Source organism: Bos indicus, chromosome 2 (genome assembly GCF_029378745.1).
Source record: "Bos indicus isolate NIAB-ARS_2022 breed Sahiwal x Tharparkar chromosome 2, NIAB-ARS_B.indTharparkar_mat_pri_1.0, whole genome shotgun sequence".
Classification (NCBI taxonomy): domain Eukaryota; kingdom Metazoa; phylum Chordata; class Mammalia; order Artiodactyla; family Bovidae; genus Bos; species Bos indicus.
The window spans coordinates 99,927,272-99,945,616 of NC_091761.1; the positions used below are offsets into that span (position 1 = coordinate 99,927,272).

Sequence of the window (18,345 nt, forward strand, 5' to 3'; positions counted from 1 at the left end):
TTCCTGTTGGAGTTCATTGGAAAAGGGTAACAGGGAGGGTAGATGGAAGGACTTATTTTCTGTATGTTATTTCATAAACAAAAATATCTATGGTTCTTACATTTCAAAGTTCAAATAATCTCACTGTTTTGGAAAGTATTCTCCAATTTCTCCATGTTGCATATATGTTTCTCTGTCCTGTTTTTAAGCTTTTATTGCAGTTGTTAGTATATAGACTAGAAGATAATCTTGGAGGTCATTTAATATTGTAAGACCCTCATTTTACATATGTGAAAAGTGAAATGATTATTTTTTTAAACTTGCTTAAATTTCTCAAGGCCTTCTCAAGGCTATATATATATATGTATATAAGTATATACATTTATTAAGTTGTTCATCTGATCCAAAGCTCTAGATATGTATGATATAAAATAATTAATACAGTCAGTGTCAACCAATTAGTAGAGGAAGATTTCATAGAACATGCTTCAAGTGGGTTTCTCTTGTTTCACACATGTTTGAACAGATTTCTTTCATAATTATAATTTCATGCATCTGAGTCACCACCATCTCTCCCAACTATTGCAATTGTCTCTGTCCTCCCATCCTGTCCCTCTTTGGTCCACTCATAGTAGTCAGAATGATCTCTTTTCATCAAAACTACAAGTATTTTTCTTTCCTGCTACAATATCCTAAGGTCTCTGTCATTTGTGTTATAAATTCCACACACAAATCAATTTTGTCCTTGTTCACCTCTATAGCTCTACGCCAAGCTTCACCTGGTTTAAGGCTTTCATAAGAGCTGTTATGTTAACATCCCTCTGGGTGAAATTTCTACTGATCTTCAAAACCTGGCTTCTTCTAATTATTTAGGTTGCATCTTAAATGTCACCTTCTCCCAGAGTCCTTTCCTGACCCCACAATATAATTTGCTAGGCACATTAAGCCTCTATCCCTTACATTTTAATTCTTTGCATAGAAATTCTGGCTATAAGCTTTTTCCTTTTTACATATCGATATCTGTTTCTGTATTTTCTGATTTCTTTCCCCATATTCTAGAATTTGAGCTGCCTTTGAACAGAAATTTGGCCCATCTATGGTCACTGTTATAATCCAGTGTCTAGGAGCATACTTCATACCTTGTATAAAGTAAGTGTGTGTGTGTGTGTGTGTGTGTGTGTGTGTGTGTGTGTGTGCATGTGTGTTCAGTGGCTCAATCATGTCTGAATCTTTATGATCCCATTCATGTAGCCCACCAGGCTCTCCTGTCCATGGAATTTTCACTGAAGTGGGTTGCCATTTTCCCCTCCAGGGCATCTTACCAATCCAGGGATTGAAACCACGTCTCTTGTGTCTCCTGCATTGGCAGACAGATACTTTATGCTGAGACACCTGGGAAGAACTTAACAAAGATCTGGTGCTTAGACAAATGAATAAACCGTATTTATTTTTTATATGTTGTACATATCTTGGTTTAAAATAGAAAGAAAATAATTAGTTATTACTACAACTCAGTATTATGTTAAGTAACAAGAGGCCAACAGGATTTGTGATACCAAGTTAACGATTTTTATGGAAAGCATAAAATGATAATAATAATATTGGTCGCCATTTGCTACTACCAGTCCACATGAGTATTAATTTTGCCAATTGTTGGAAAAGAAAAATGAACAAATAAATTAAAAACTAATAGAAGAATATACAAATGATTTGTCAATTATATCTCAATAAAGCTGAAATAATTTGGCTCAATAAATACTCAGTAAAGCCATACTTTGGCTACCTGATGATAAAAGACAATTCACTGGAAAAGACCCTGATGCTGGAAAAGACTGAAGGCAAAAGGAGAAGGGTGCAGTAGAGGATGAGATTATTAGGGAGCATTGCCAACTCAATGGACATGAGTTTGAGCAAACTCCAGGAGATGGTGAAGGACAGGGAAGCTTGGTGTGCTGCAGTCCATGGGGTCACAAAGAGTCAGACAACTTAGCAACTGAACAACAACATAGCTGAAAAAGGGGGCATACAAATGTCAACCTGATTTCACATTTTACATATTAAAACAGCCCTACTTTTCTGAGTGACCTCATAAAGTGCAAATTATATGAATTTGAAATTATGAAGTTGAACTATACTACTGAAATAGATGTCTAGGGATTTTATTTTACACTTTAGGAAAGAAAAGTTCCAACAAATATTTTAGTATTCCTGGATGAAAAGATCATTTTAAAGTTTGGGGAATATCATCTTTAGCTTTTTGTTAGTTTGTTTCACCCTCATTATGTAAGAGATGAATCTTGTGTAGTCTGTGTCTACTGAGTATTTTAAATGTTTTGAAATCTGTTTCCTTGAGAAGAACAAGTCACTTGGAGCAACCCAATAGGAGTTCTGTGTTTGAAACTTCTATAAAGCTTTAACTATCCCCACAAAAGTGTGATCCCTGAGTTTCTGCCTTTCCTGGTCAGATGTGTTAGCTCTATCTGTACCTGTCTATATCTTGGAAAGCCACGTCAGATGAAGGACATCATTAGAACACATGGCTGGTCAAAACATGCTCACAGAAGTGGTGGCACTGAAAATAAACCATGACATCTTCTCTAAGAGTATTAAAGACACTACCCTTTAAGAAACTTACATAAAATGTGATGTAGTTTAAAAGGAGAATCATAAAATATTAAACCCATTATTTGAAATTCCTGTTATTACATCAGTTATTTATTTATACTATATTTCTGGAAATCTCTTTCACTTGCAACAATTTTAATATTATGTTTGTTCCTTACTCCTAAGTTAGAAACTTCCACTACTCTAATGTTTCCTAGGTTTCCAATGTCAAAATGTCAAACAGCCTCTGTAGTTAACCTGGAGCTTTCTTGGCAGTGAGTTCAGTTAGGCAAGTATATAGAAGTACCCAGTCTTGAAAGCTGGCCCCATTCCCTTGGACTCCCGAAGGACTAAGAAGTTAACCTGAGTGCTCATCTAGACACGTTTGGTCCACAGTTTCCAATCTTGAATGTACATTGTAATCATATTTGGAGCTTAGCCACAAAATAAAATATTGATGCACAGGCCATTCTGCCCCAGAGATTCTGATTGAAATCTTTTGGTATCTGTCCACCCCACATGTTTTGCAGAGATGTTCCCATGAAGGCACAATGCCTTTGCCAGTATCTCAAATGACTGAAAATAAAACAACGGTTTATTAAAGGTAACACTGCCTCTTGAGATTTTGTTTTTTTCCTCTGTTCCTTTTCCCCACAGTATTTGATGATTCTCGCCAGCTGTTAATGTAAACTAATATGATTGTATATGCAATGCTTCTTTCCTTTGACCACACCCCCCAATCAATTATATTCTATCTGATATAGTCTTGGTCACACCTACCCTTTTTGATATGATTATTTAAGCCTACTTTAAAAGCAGTTACTCAGCTGCCCTGCAGATGTCAGACTTTCTGGCACCAGAGGTGTGGCAGACCTGCTGCCCCCAGGATGTTGGGGCAGAGAGGAACCCAGCACTATGCTCAGTGCTCAGAATAGTGGGCACCAAGAATGGTTTGTAGCTGGACATCACCAGGAAAAAAGAAAAGCTGCCTCAGTTCCCAGTATGCATTCATAACTAACACTTTCCCCAAAATTAACAAAGACACATGTGTCCAAAATAGTGTCTGAAAGAAGGAAAAACAAAATGCAAAATATAATTGCATTTCTTTTTAGGGTGAGAGAGAGGGAGGAGCAAGCAGAAGAGCTGGAAAGAGGGAACAATGTAGAGAGAGAGATTAAGGTTGATTGATGTGACAGGTACAAATCTCTTCCCAAAACTCACATATGGAAGACATATAATTTCATTTTTTTTTTTGCAACAAACTGAAGCTATCTTAACCTAAAGTTAAGTTTCATTTTGAGCCTTTATTCTACAAGAAAGATCACTAAAATCTCAGATGATTAGACCATTACTCACATCCCCACTTCACTGATTTTTTTCTTAGAGATTCATATAATGGAACTTGAAGGAATTATCAGGAATTGATATGGAGTCAATTTACTTCAGTGTTGTAATAACTGTCCTTCCATCACCACCACTAAATGCTTCTACACACTTTTACACACTCCTTAGTAGGATGAGATACTCTTCTAGGTTGAGAACCATTAGGTTGGCTGAAAGGTGAAATGGGCAAGGAGTTCAGAAAAATATTGCACCAAAAATTGTTTAAAATTGAAAAATACTATCATGTCTATTTGTATATACATAGAAAAATGTAAAAAAGTTAACATTAGCTAATTTTATATTGGGAAATTACATAATTTTTAAATGATTTTTATCTTTTTGTTCATTTTTTTAAATAAATGATTTAGTTTATAATAAGAAAAAAAATTAAAGCATCTTTTAAGAGTCAATGAAGTGAAGTAAAACTTACTAACTGATTAACTCAGCACTCAGGACAGTGGTCTCACTCTTTTTAATAAAAAGCATTGGCAGGTAAAGGCTCATTCTTCCCAGTGAACTCTATGAAGGTCTCACATTTGATGTTCTTTTCAGTTTCCTTTCATTTAAGGAACCTCTGTAACCTTGGAAAAATTATTACAAGTCTAGATCACAAGCAGAGAGCTATTAGTGATATCTAAGGGGAAACAAATTGCTTTTCCTAAACATGTCTGATTATGATCATTGTATGTACATAATATTTACACATTTTGTGAAAAACATGTTAAATTTAAATGTTAAACACTGTTCAAGAATTCTAAATAGTTATTTGAGTTGTCGAACAGGGACAGAGAGACATTTCACATGAAATTAAAGTCTTATTTATGTTAGCTATTGCATTGATAAATTTAATACTGCTTTTGCTCAGTACTCAGAAATTAAAATTTAAAGACTTAAAAAGGTAAGACTTTGTCCCCTGAAGATGGGAATTATATGAGTGTTTATAACTGCTGTGTTAACAATCAAGTTCACATTAGCAAAAGCAGGTGAGGCAAGGGATTGAAGAGGTAAGATCCATTCCAATTTTTCTCATCTATGTGCCTCTTAATAGATCAGGAAGTAATGATTCATGAGGCAGTGAGGCTAAGAAAAACTATTTTTTACAGGAAGATAATTTTAAAATACATTTAAATTATAGAGTTTTAACTAATACCAATCTGATTTGCTTACTATTGTATCCCTCCATGAGTAGCACTATAAGTTACACATGTTGACTGAATAATTGACTAGGTTATATATGTTGAATGAAGTTTTCTTTTCAGTGGATATTATTTTTAGGATATTAGTGTACAATAAAATTAGTCATCTGAGAAACAAAGGTAAACTCTATTAAGACAAATTCAAGCTTAATTAACATGCTTGTTCAGTTCAGTTTGAGGAAATACAGAGTTAAGTAGTTTTTCTCTTAACTTCCCCCATATGAAAAATCCCTCCATACTTCATTTCATTCCAGAAAGGAGGCACCATAACTTTTAGAACAGACACTCTCAAAAGACGGTACAACCCAATGGAAAACTATATTCAAGAAAGGTCTCAAGTAATAACAAAATAAAGACATAACATTTTGGCTTTCACTTATTAAGTACTTGAGAAACCTGTGTGCAGGTCAGGAAGAAACAGTTAGAACTTGACATGGAATAGCAGACTGCTTCCAAATAGGAAAAGGAGTATGTCAAGGCTTTATATTGTCACCATGCTTATTTAACTTATACGCAGAGTACATTATGAGAAATGCTGGGCTGGAGGAAGAACAAGCTGGAATCAAGACTGCTGGGAGAAATATCAATAACCTCAGACATGCAGATGACACCACCATTATGGCAGAAAGTGAAGAAGAACTAAAGAGCCTCTTGATGAAAGTGAAAGAGGAGACTGAAAAAGTTGGCTTAAAGCTCAACATTCAGAAAACTAAGATCATGGCATCTGGCCCCATCACTTCAGGGCAAACAGATGTGGAAACAGTGGCTGACTTTATTTTTTGTGTGTTCCAGAATCACTGCAGATGGTGACTGCAGCCAAAAAACTTTCCTTGGAAGGAAAGTTATGACCAACCTAGATAGCATATTAAAAAGCAGAGATATTACTTTGCCATCAAAGGTCCATCTAGTCAAGGCTATGGTTTTTCCAGTGGTCATGTATAGATGTGAATGTTGGACCATAAAGAAGGCTGAGTGCCAAAGAACTGTCCAAGATGCTTTTGCACTGTGGTGTTGGAGAAGACTCTTGAGAGTCCCTTGGACTGCAAGGAAATCCAACCAGTCCATCCTAAAGCAGATCAGTCCTGGGTGTTCATTGGAAGGACTGATGTTGAAGCTGAAACTCCAATACTTGATGCAAAGAGCTGACTCATTTGAAAAGACCCTGATGCTGGGAAAGATTGAGGGCAAGAGGAGAAGGGGACAACAGAGGATAAGATGGTTGGATGGCATCACGGACTCAATGGACATGGGTTTGGGTGGACTCCAGCAGTTGGTGATGGACAGGGAGGCCTAGCGTGCTGTGGTTCACGGGGTCGCAAAGAGTCGGACACGACTGAGTGACTGAACTGAACTGAACTATTAAGTACTTAGCACTATGCTAAGTACTTTTGTATATAGTAAGTCACTGATACTTCACAAAAACCTTATGAAATGAATATTATTACTAATCTTTGATTTTATATGAGAAAGCTGAGAGAATAAGTGTTCATCATGTGTGGGGGGAAAAGAAACTAGAAACGGAACTCAGAATAGCCTAACCAAATCCATGGGCATCTTGAATCTGTAACCCAGTTGTGTAAGAAAAGTATAACTCCCAAAGTATTTATATTAGACAGGATAACAACAACAAATTTAAAAGTAAAGATAATGAAGCCACTCTGCCTGAGTTTGAATCTTGGCTCTGCCATTAATAAACGGAAATCTCACTCAAGTCACAAAACCTTTTCAGTCTCTGCTCTGTAAAATGGAGGTGCTAATTCTCACCAGGTAGTGCTGTGATTATGTGAATTAATATATATAAAGTACATATAACTGTATCATATATTTATCAGTTAGCATATGTTTAGAAAAGATGTAAGTATTGGCTCTTATTATCATACCATTTGATTACAATTATGTAAAAATGAGTGGCTATTAGTGATCACTGGAGAAAAAATAGATATTTTAATTATTTTAATTATCTGATAAATAAGCAAAAAAATGTAGTAAAATACATCTCCAGAAAAAGAAAGTATGTAAGTTACTGCCCTGTTACTTAATAGTGAGATTAACCTGGTCCAATTACAAATTAATATTTCAAAAAGAAGACACCTTAGTCCGTAAATAAAACTCTCTATATTAGTGAGTTTATAGTCATATATACCATAAAACTAATATTCAAATTTAAATGGTTATGAATTATGTGTATTTTACTTTCATTAAACAGATCATACAATAGGGCTTAAAAGTATATGTGAAATTCTCCAGCAAAATTTCTAAGATGCTGAAAAGCATCTTGTTTCTTTTGCACATAAACATCAAAAGTCATGTTATTGGGGAACAAAGACTAACTTTGCCCAGAAGCACTCCGAACACCTCACTGCATATGTTGCCTTAAATGCTGCATTATAAGAATTGGTCTTGGGGGGAAAAAAAGTTGTGAGACATTTCCTGAGTTCTAATTTGAGACTTTTTCTTTGTAAGGCACTGAAAGCAATTGGCATTTGGCTTTGTGTTATTCTATGCACCAGAGGCATGCAGTTATCAAAACAACCCTTGTGTGTTATTCCCTTACTTATTAAATTGATTTTATTAAATTTGTTCCTGGCTGATTTGCTATATGCCAAACTTTCTCTTGGGATTCATTTCTAAAGAATTCATAATGGAGGTGAAAACTTTTGATGGGTATGTTTCAGAAAGTTCTCAGATTCTAATAAAATCCCCAAAGTTTGCATAAAACCCTAGAGAAAATATCCAAGTTATATAAATATTTTTGAATTAAGTGCTAGAGAGATATAAAAAGCAATAGAATATTAATTGTCTTGTGATACAAATCAAAGAAAAGAGAAAAAGGCTTGTGACTCAATTATTAATGCAGTTTTAATTTGAATCAATGTGCCAGAATGCAGAGAATTTATAACTAAATTTCTCAAAAGGAAGTAAGCTTGACATACAATGGGCAGAATTTCACGAGAACCCAGTGCTATTTTCTACATGTCCTAATATTTTGACAAAATTGGAAATATGCAAAGAGAAAGAAAAGAGATGACTCCAACTGCAAATGATGTTGTGATTTGGGAAAATAAAATTTAAAAAGGAAAATAAGAATTGTGTCTCAGAAAGAGAACCTCAGGTTTAGATATAAATTCAAGAAAAGAGGTTTAAGAGGTCAGTTATCAAATAAGTATAGAAGAGACAAAATCTGAAACACTGGTGATACGAAAAGTCTTTTAAAACTTTAGTAAGCTGATAAGCTTTTATGCAAGTTACAAGTTCAAAGTTGAAATAGGAAAGAAAAAAAAGAAAGAAAAGAAAATGTCATAGTAACTACAGGACATCCTCAGAGAATTTGGTGAAAATGTTAACTATTTTTCTCTGCTACTTATTAGGAAGATCTGTTGTTCTCATTTCAGTGATGAAAACAAAGCTTAAAGGACTATTTTGTTCTTCAAAGAAAAGCGAAAGTGGTTGATTACGTTAGGTTTCGGATTACTTACAGTTTATTTCAATGAGTAAGCCCTTGAAACATACCTAGTACACATTTCATTTGTTCTCTAAAATACAGTGACCTTTTCACTTTAATATTTTATTATTGCTTCATTGCCTGCTCATAATTTCAGCATTACGCAAAATAAATCTCTGGCTTGAATTATCTGCTTAGCCCTTGGAAAACTAGGGCAACTAACAGGCCAAAGAATGATGAGAAAATGTGGAATGAAGATGCTTAGGTAAATTGGAGAGTCAAACAATGGCTATTTGCAGGATTATATTTAGCTAGAATCTTGAATATTTTGCTCTTCAAAACAATCTACCATTTTGCCTCTCTCTCTCCAACACTGACTATTCCCAATTCTCCATTAATATTATGTCTCGTATCTACTTGCTCCTCTATCTATTAAGTTAATGTTTAAGGGGAAAATATAAGCTGATACACAAGAAGTTATTATGGTTGATCTTTGTATCCCATTTAGACACAGCTTGCTGAAGTAATAATTTAGAATGTTTATTTAATACCTACTATTAAGGCATGTGCTAAGCACGGGGAATACAATGATGAAAGACAAACGTTCCCCCAAGAAAATTTAGAGACTGGAGTTGGGATATAAAGACGAGGAGAAAAACCCATAGTCATAATTTAATTACTGTTTTAAAAGTACACACAGAATGCTGCAGAATGAGAACAGGAAAACAATGCCACTTAAATTTAACAAGGCATGCACTATTTCTGTGAGAAAGTGAACCTTAAATTGAATCAATGAGGTCAGATCCATCATACTGACTGTTCTGCCTGTTAAAAAAGAAAGACTTTGGATATGGACAGTTGTGTGGGGAAAGGCAGTAAGGCCAGGTTTCCCACATGTAGCTAGTGGTAAAGAACCTGCCTGTCAGTGTAGGAGACAGAAGAGCTGAGGATTGAATTCGTGGGTCAAGAAGATCCCCTGGAGGATCTTGCTTGGAAAATCCCATGGACAGAGGAGTCTCTCAGACTACAATCCTTAGGGTCTTACAGAGTCGTACATAATTTAAGCAACTTAGCATGCACACACGTGTATTTATCCTCTAGTTTCTTTAAGAGACACCAATGGGAAGCTCAGTGTCTCTGCAGGGTTTGTCAATATACTGGAATAGAAAAATATGCAATTCAGGCTTAGACTTTGGCAGTTCAGTCTTTGATAGACATTGATGAAAGGAAACCTCCACATTGATGAGAGTGGATTTTTTTACCAGGTAATTGGAAGTAGGGCATTGGTTTTTAAAGAACTGTCAGGCCCTTGGGGGTATTTAGAAAAAGTAAAATTCCATTTTCCTTTCCAGACTCTTGGGGATATTGTAAAATGCTGTTTTATAATGTCATGTGCAGAAACATTTACCGGAGAAGGCAATGGCAACCCACTCCAGTACTCTTGCCTGGAAAATTCCATGGACAGAGGAGCCTGGCAGGCTGCAGTCCATGGGGTCACTAAGAGTCGGACACGACTCAGGGACTTCACTTTCACTTTTCACTTCCATGCATTGGAGAAGGAAATGGCAACCCACTCCAGTGTTCTTGCCTGGAGAATCCCAGGGACGGGGGTAACCCCAGTGGGCTGTCGTCCATGGGGTCACACAGAGTCAGACACGACTGAAGCAACTTAGCAGCAAAAACATTTAACGAATATTCAATAAAATAGAATGGATGTTAGCACTTTTATATGAAAAATTGTTTTTAAATTTAAATAAAGCACAGTCTTAGAAGACTGGTATTCTGTTAAGTGGTTCAAATGTGCATTTTTTAACTACCTACCGCATATGTAACTGCTTGCTCATACTTAAACCATTTGGCTATGTATGTGAAGGGGCTACTGCTCAAAGAAATTCTAAATCATGAAATTTCTCTTGAGATATAAGAATACAGTGTGTACTTTAAATAGTGACACGTGTTCTCTAGTTACAGAAAATTTGTAAAAAAATAAAAAAGTATCTATCAGGCTTCTAAGTTCAGTGGTAAAGAATCCTCCGGTCAATTCAGGAGACACAGGTTGGATCCCTGGTCCAGGAAGATCCCACAAGCCGCAGAGCAATGAAGCCTGTGCTCTGCCACAACTACTGAGCCCCACACTCTAGAGCCTGTGCTCCGCATCTAGAGAGTAGCCCTGGCTCTTCACAATTAGAGAAAAGCCCATGCAGCAATGGGGAGCCAGTACAGACAAAAATTAAATAAATAAATAAAAATTACTTTAGAAAAAAGTATCCACCAAGACCTCTTCAGTAGTAAAACAGCAATTATCCTCTATTTGCAATAGCTACAGTACAGTGATCAATGTCCTTTTGAACTACAACTGTCCATACATGCCTTGCTATAGCTTTACTTTGATGGCCTTGGTAACAGGACACAAGGACACATTTCTAATCCACATGTGAGGAATAGGAATGTCATTTCTCCACATGGCACAAATAGGAAATAATCATTTCTCCAGAGGTATAAAAACACATTGGCCTTGTTTTCTTATAAGTGCTACCTTATTTGAGAGCTTTAATTTGGCTCTACTGGTTCATTTCAGAAGTCAACTGTATTTAGCTTTATTTAGGAGTTCTTGTCCTGCAAGATGACCTTATGTAATTACGGTCTTTAAATCTTCCCCTCCTTTCATTTATTTATGTGTGTGTGTGTGTGTGTGTGTGTATTTTGTCATAAAGTTATCAGTTTAGGTGCTAGTGAGGATTAGAAGGGCTATGTATAGTTATTGAGATATCTGAAGCCTGCTAATTCCGTTTTGAAGATAACACTGATCACACAGATAACCACCTCTATCAAATGCAGGCATTCAGGTGAGAAGGTGAATGCTAGATATGCTGTAGCTTTAAAACAGCTGTTCGGTTGAGAATGGATGATCAATTCCATATTAAAGTGAACTGCTGGCAAGGGAATCATATCAATAGTTTTACAGTTATTACTAAGTATTAAGTGTTAGAATACTGTGTTTGGTGTTTTTGTTTTTCTTTCTCTGTTTTTCCTCTTTCTTCCTTTTTTTTTTTAAGCCCCAGGATAAAAAGAAAGCCTGCAAAAGATCAATGGTAGGATGACTGTTTTCAGCTAATGGTTTGTTACATCAATGGACCTTATCTTAGCCTCAATTATATCAGCATTTACTGCAAAAGAAAACAGCACCTAAAAGTGGAGGGTAAAGTAAGAGTGGATGAGGGGAAAGAACTAAAAGTTTTTCATCCTTAGTACTGAGCCCACAATGCTGCTATAAATTTTGAAGCCAAGTTATTCTCCCTTATCACTGTATCTGATATGGGAAAATATTACTGTCATTGGTTTTATAAATTGGTGGGATGATTCAGTCTTAATTCTGTCATTCTCACTAATGGTTTACATTCTTACAGCTTTGCTCATATGTTTATAGGAATGTTTTATTTGTTTGTTTGTTTTACAGAATTAGAATAAACCAATTTTACCAACCTCAAACACCCATTATGTACCAGGAATGATTCTTAGGTGCAGGATACACAAACATATGTCATAGATCACCATCCTGAACCTCAAGGGAATGGCCAAGTAAATACACATATGCAATATAGTATGATAAATAGGAAAAAAAAAAACAAAACTGGATACTGGGACCAGTGAGAAAGCAAACAGAAAGTGATCCTTCTGCTTGAGTGGATATGGGGAAGGTTTTACACACACACACACACACACACACACACACACACACAATCCTGATCAAATGCAAAGGACCCTTAAAGCATTTAAGTAACTAGGTCCAGAGTCCTTAGGATCATTAAAGCAAAATTCTGAGGGCTGCTACTCTCCTGAGATTTATATTTCTGTTTATTCTGCTTATTGTGAGCTACAGGTAAGAAGATAAATTTGCATTGCTAATCATCTTATTTCAAAAACTGCTGATAGTTTAGTGTTGTTGTGTATGGGAAGTATGGATTAGTCAAATTTTAATGACTATTTGTTTATCTAGATTTGGATAGAGCCAAGGGACCAGGCCTTGTTCAGTGAATCTGAAAAGGAAATCAGCATTTTTCACATATGAAACTTAAATATGGAAAGCTAAGTTATGAGCTTGCACTAATGACATTAATAAACACATATGCAATGTATAAAATATTTATTTTAAGTACATTCCACTGTGTGACACATATTGGGCACTCAGAGTACAATTACTGAATGAGTCAATTTAAGAATAAACTTGCACATGATATTCTGAAATGTGTTATGCTTTTGGATCAAGATAAAACCATAATTTTATATTCAAATTGTTTTTAAAATAAAAAAGACAAAACATTCTTTACTATAAAGTATTCTTCTTCTACTTCTTTTGTTTTGGGGTTCAATATTTCCAAGTTTCTTGAGGAACAAAATATTTGGCTATATGAAGTAATCAATGAAATATGTATACCACAACATATAACCAATCTATAACTAGGGAAACAACACTGTAATGATCCCAAAGCTATACAAATTTAAATTAAAAAATAAAGTTAAAAATACTCTTGTCATTTGGAACTGAAAATAATATATGGGAAATGAAGTTTCTTTAAATCGGAATCAGCTCATAACAGACCCCTTAAACACTGATCACTTCTCATATATCTTTCTATTCATTCATTCCCTTGAAAATCATTCTTAGATAGGTTTTCATACATACATTTGCAAGAATCACTAAAAGACAGATGGAGTGCTTCCTCTCCTCCTAGAAGCTTACCCTTATCTTGATTCCTTTATCCCTCCACAACTTACATGGTTCCCATCCCCATACCTTTTCTGAGGCACAAATTTCTGTTTTCTCATAGTATTCAGTTCAGTTCAGTCGCTCAGTCATGTCTGACTCTTTATGACCCCATGAATCGCAGCATGCCAGGCCTCCCTGTCCATCACCAACTCCTGGAGTTTACTCAGACTCACGTCCATCGAGTCAGTGATGCCATCCAGCCATCTCATCCTCTGTCGTCCCCTTCTCCTCCTGCCCCCAATCCCTCCCAGCATCAGAGTCTTTTCCAATGAGTCAACTCTTCACATGAGGTGGCCAAAGTGCCCCTGTAATTTTTTCAGGTTATGATAATTTCCTTCTCAAATTAGTTCCATACATAGAAATCCGCACTCTGAACTTAAACTTATTTCTTGCCTTCTTAAAGAAAACAGAGTAGATTCTGAAAATAGGAAAAGATCAAGTTAGATTATCTAGAGCCATGAATTCTATCTTCCTCTAAAAATACATATTTACTTTACCACTGGCCATTTTCTTAATTTCTTATTTTATCTATCTCTGCTTTACTTTCTGATAATTCATTTTTTAATGATTTTTGAATTTGTTACTTGTGCTGATTAATAATCCAATCAATTTGCTTCTAAAATTAAGTCATTTTGGAGTTCATTAAACTGAACTAACATTTGGCCATTTTATCTATTTTATTTCTGTAACTATAAGGTGTTGATAGCTTAAAAACAATATTGATACTTTCTTTGGTCGTTTTCATTTACAGGGATTATTTTTCAAAGAAAAATTTTTCTTCTTTCTCTTATGTCATATATGTTTATTCTAAAATATCATGTGCTTAACTGGACAATTAATAAACATTTACTAACCATGCGCAGAAGGGTATACCATTAGGTATTATATGGACAAGATTTAAATATCATAAATAATAATACAAAAAGCCAATTTCATACATCTCAATTTGAAAGCTCCACTGGTATAATATAACATTTCCTAAATTGAACTATCTCTGCCATCAATTTCAGCTCAGTGTCAATAAAACTTCTATTTTTTCATCCTTAATATGAACATTCAATAGCAAATACTATTAATTCTATATCCCAACCATGATTCAAATCTGTTCTCTCCTTTCAAGTGATAATATTTTCCATTATCCAAGCCACTATTGTCTCTTATTTAGACTTCTGCAATTAATCAGTATCGCCACTTTAACTTTTGCTTCTATTTCTATACTTCACACAGCAATATTATATCTGTCCCTCTGTCTCTATCAGTTCGTCCATCCACCACCCTATTCATCCATCCATCCACTCATTTATTTCAATATGATATATAGAACTTGCCAGTCTTCCTTTTCTTTCAGAAAATTTAGCCACACTGAAAATTCAGTTCCTTTTAGTTATTTGAAATAGCCTAGCTTTCTTCCTGCCTTCAGGCTTTACACATTCTGTTACTTTTGCCTCAGAAATTCATTACTCTATTCTTCACTTTTAGATAAGCTGAAAAGGCACTCATATTGAGAAAAATTTTTTCTCCTTCCAGACCCACATTGTCCAATGTATGTAATGTGAGTCAAAACTGCAAACTGCATATGTAATTTAAAATTTTCTCCTGTCTACATTTAAAGAAGTAAAAAGAAACAGGTACAATTAAATTTTAATAATGTATATACTTTTAATACAGTATATCAAAATTGTCTTTTAAATATGAAAATGACACAAAATTATTAATGAAATATTCTATATTCTTTTTTAACAAGTCTTCAAAATCCTGTGCATATTTTAACATTCTGTTATTTCTGGATTCTGACCAATAGGCTTTTCTCTAATAAAAAGATAAAAAATAATTCTAAGTGAATATACAGTAAATTTGAAAGGTATTTCTGAGTTATATAAGAAAGAGAGTGGTTGTTACATAGAGGAAGGAAGACTGCTTTTCCTATGTTACACAAGTTGATGTTCTTTTTTTTTTAACAATGAACCCCTTCTATTTCTTAAGTTAGAAAGATATTTACATTTGAAAATATTAATCACATGATTTAAAAGGGAAAATTTCCAAAAGTTAAACACTTATGAACTATTATAGATTCAGTCTCATTTGTGCATAAATTTTATATTTTGAAAGAGTACATGTTGCTTTCTCTGTACAACACAACAAAGGGCTGGATAATTTTGTAAAGGCAAATCATGGTTCATTTTGTAGCACTGAGGGGTTCTTAGTCATTCAAAAACAGTTAAAAAGTGATTTCCTTTGAACCAGAAATGCAATAGACAGGACTACACCATCCTTTATTAACCACATTCAGATTTGTGGATCTGTCCTAGACCTATTTCATGCTTCCCAGGTATTCTTTTCATACCTCTATATAGCTAGTATCATATCACATTATCACAATTTGATTGATTTCTGTTTTCTTCCTTGTATTGTGAGCTCTCAAGTTCAAAGAACCTATCCTGTTCATCTTGATATTCTTAGCACCTAACACAAGGTCCGGCACATAACAGGATGTATTGTTTAAAGCCAACCTAATTTGGAGTATGTGTCCATGTGATATGTTTTGTACTTACCTTGAAAATAAGCAATACAATTTACCAGCACTGCTGTATATGTGTTCAAGTAATAAATGATTGTACATCACAATTCACCTGAATTTCCCCATTTCTGTTATAAAAATATAATACATGAATATAGCAAAGAAGAACTAAACAGCCTTTTGATGAAAGTGAAAGAGGAAAGTGAAAAAGTTGGCTTACAACTCAACATTCAGAAAACTAAGATCATGGCCTCTGGTCCTATCACTTCATGGCAAATAGATAGGGAAACAATGGAAACAATGAGAGACTTTATTTTGGGGGGCTCCATAATCACTGCAGATGGTGACTGCAGCCATGAAATTAAAAGACACTTGCTCCTTGAAAAAAAAGCTATGGCCAACCTAGACAGCATATTAGAAAGCAGAGACATTACGTTGCTGACAAAGGTCTGTCTAGTCAAAGCTATGGTTTTTCCAGTAGTCATGTATGGATGTAAGAGTTGGACTATAAAGAAAGCTGAGCACTGAAGAATTGATGCTTTTGAACTGTGGTGTTGGAGAAGACTCTTGAGAGTCCCTTGGACTGCAAGGAGATCCAACCAGTCAATCCTAAAGGAATATTTAGGAATATTCAGTCCTGAATATTTATTGAAAGGACTGACACTGAAGCTGAAACTCCAAAATTTTGGCCACCTAATGCAAAGAACTGACTTATTTGGAAAGACACTGATGCTGGGAAAGATTGAAGGTGGGAGGAGAAGGGGATGGCAGAGGATGCGATGGCTGGATGGCATCACCGACTCGATGGATATGAGTTTGAGTAAGCTCTGGGAGTTGGTGATGGACAAGGAAGCCTGGTATGCTGCAGTCCATGGCGTCACAAAGAGTTGGACACAACTGAATGACTTAATTGAACTGATAGAAACATATGTAGAGAATAAATATTTAGCACTGCAGATCCATGATGATCTATGTTTGAGATGAGGTTGAAAAGGAACATTTTATATTTCTTTTAATAAACTAAGAAAACAGTAAAGAATAATCTTGACTTTGTTGATTGATATTGCTTCTGTCTGATGCAAATTTTGATTTACATTTTCATCTGTAAAAGACAACAGAATCATAATGGATGAAACATATGCTCTGCCACAAGCCTTGGCAATTTTAATTGATTAAGTATGTTTAAATTAGGGGTGAATATATGCTTTATTCCTTGTTATTCTTTGATACTCATAAGGCTGGGAAACAGAAAGTAAGACACAGTCATAGTGTCATATTTTACTAGTATAAAATATTAAGCTACTAATGTTAATCAAAAGGAAAGACTGATTCTTAAGAGTCTGTCTGACCATCAACCCACATAATTATGTAACCCTGCTTTGCTAAAGGAAAATTAAGATGCTGACACCTACTCTTTTCATCTTTTCTCTCCTTATCAGGTTGCTCTCCAGGAAGAAAAGACCCAAGGTAACTTGATATGTGGGCAATTTGTTCTGTAACTGTTGGAGTTTTCAAAGAAACAGAGTTTTTACATGTCTTCACCACTTTTTGCTGAAGACCAGCGAAGCTGACAATGTCCCCAAGTTCTAATTGTCCACCAAGGTGGAGAGCTGAGACCTGTGCAGACCTATCTCCCTTGACACTGGTGGATGCTGTAGGGAATTGCTAGTGAAGAGTTTTCCCACCACTATCCAGATGTTCAGGCAACAAAAACAACAACTGTGAGTTGCTGATAAAGACCTTAGAAGCTTGCAAACTTTAACTCCAGAGACTCCCTTTTCAAGGAAATCTTATTTAGAAAACTTTAATACAAATAAAGTAGACAAAAATGGACTGTAGCCCACCCAGGCTCCTCTGTCCATCTCCAGGCAAGACTGCTGCAGTGGGTCGCCATTTCCTTCTTCATTCTAATACAAATAAAAACTAGACAAAAAGGCACCACTGATCATGGAGGGGTCTCTGTGGACCAGCCGGCCTCTCTTGTCCGCATCCCATCCCGTGTCTATCCTTCTTTTTCTCCTTTTTTCCCCCTCCTTCTTCCTTTTCATCCCTTTTTTCCCCTCTCACTTCTTCTATCAGTCCTTTCATCTTTTCTTTAATGACAATTTTTTTAATGTGCTTATTGAACAAGAGAGTTGGAGACTTGAATTACAAATAAAACTGAGTTCTATTATTTTTGGCTATTCTGATTTAAAAGTTTCAGAAAAAAATTAAATAAGCCAAGGGTATGCTGAAAGTTACCCATCAACAATCCATATTCTGGAACTCTTTACAAAATAGCATAATAAATGAGAATTTGTCAAATAATTTACCCAATTTCTTGTTAGAAGTTTATAAACATTTATAATATAATATGTAAAGAGAATAGGAATACATGAGGCATTCTGAATATAAATTTCATTTAGAGAACAACAGTTTTAGTTAAAAATATAACTAAATGTAAACAAAATATTCA

At 35.2% G+C, this 18,345-nt stretch overlaps 1 protein-coding gene and 1 non-coding gene across 7 annotated transcripts in view; one reads left to right on the forward strand and one right to left on the reverse strand.

The window, feature by feature from the left end:
• The window catches only part of ERBB4 (erb-b2 receptor tyrosine kinase 4), a 1,281,057-nt gene that overhangs the window by 746,579 nt on the left and 516,133 nt on the right, over positions 1-18,345 (reverse strand). The gene's annotated exons all lie outside the window — the stretch shown is intronic.
• LOC139179215 (small nucleolar RNA SNORA17) lies at positions 3,459-3,550 on the forward strand. The gene has a single exon (XR_011563639.1). It is a non-coding gene; the product is annotated as a small nucleolar RNA SNORA17 (small nucleolar RNA).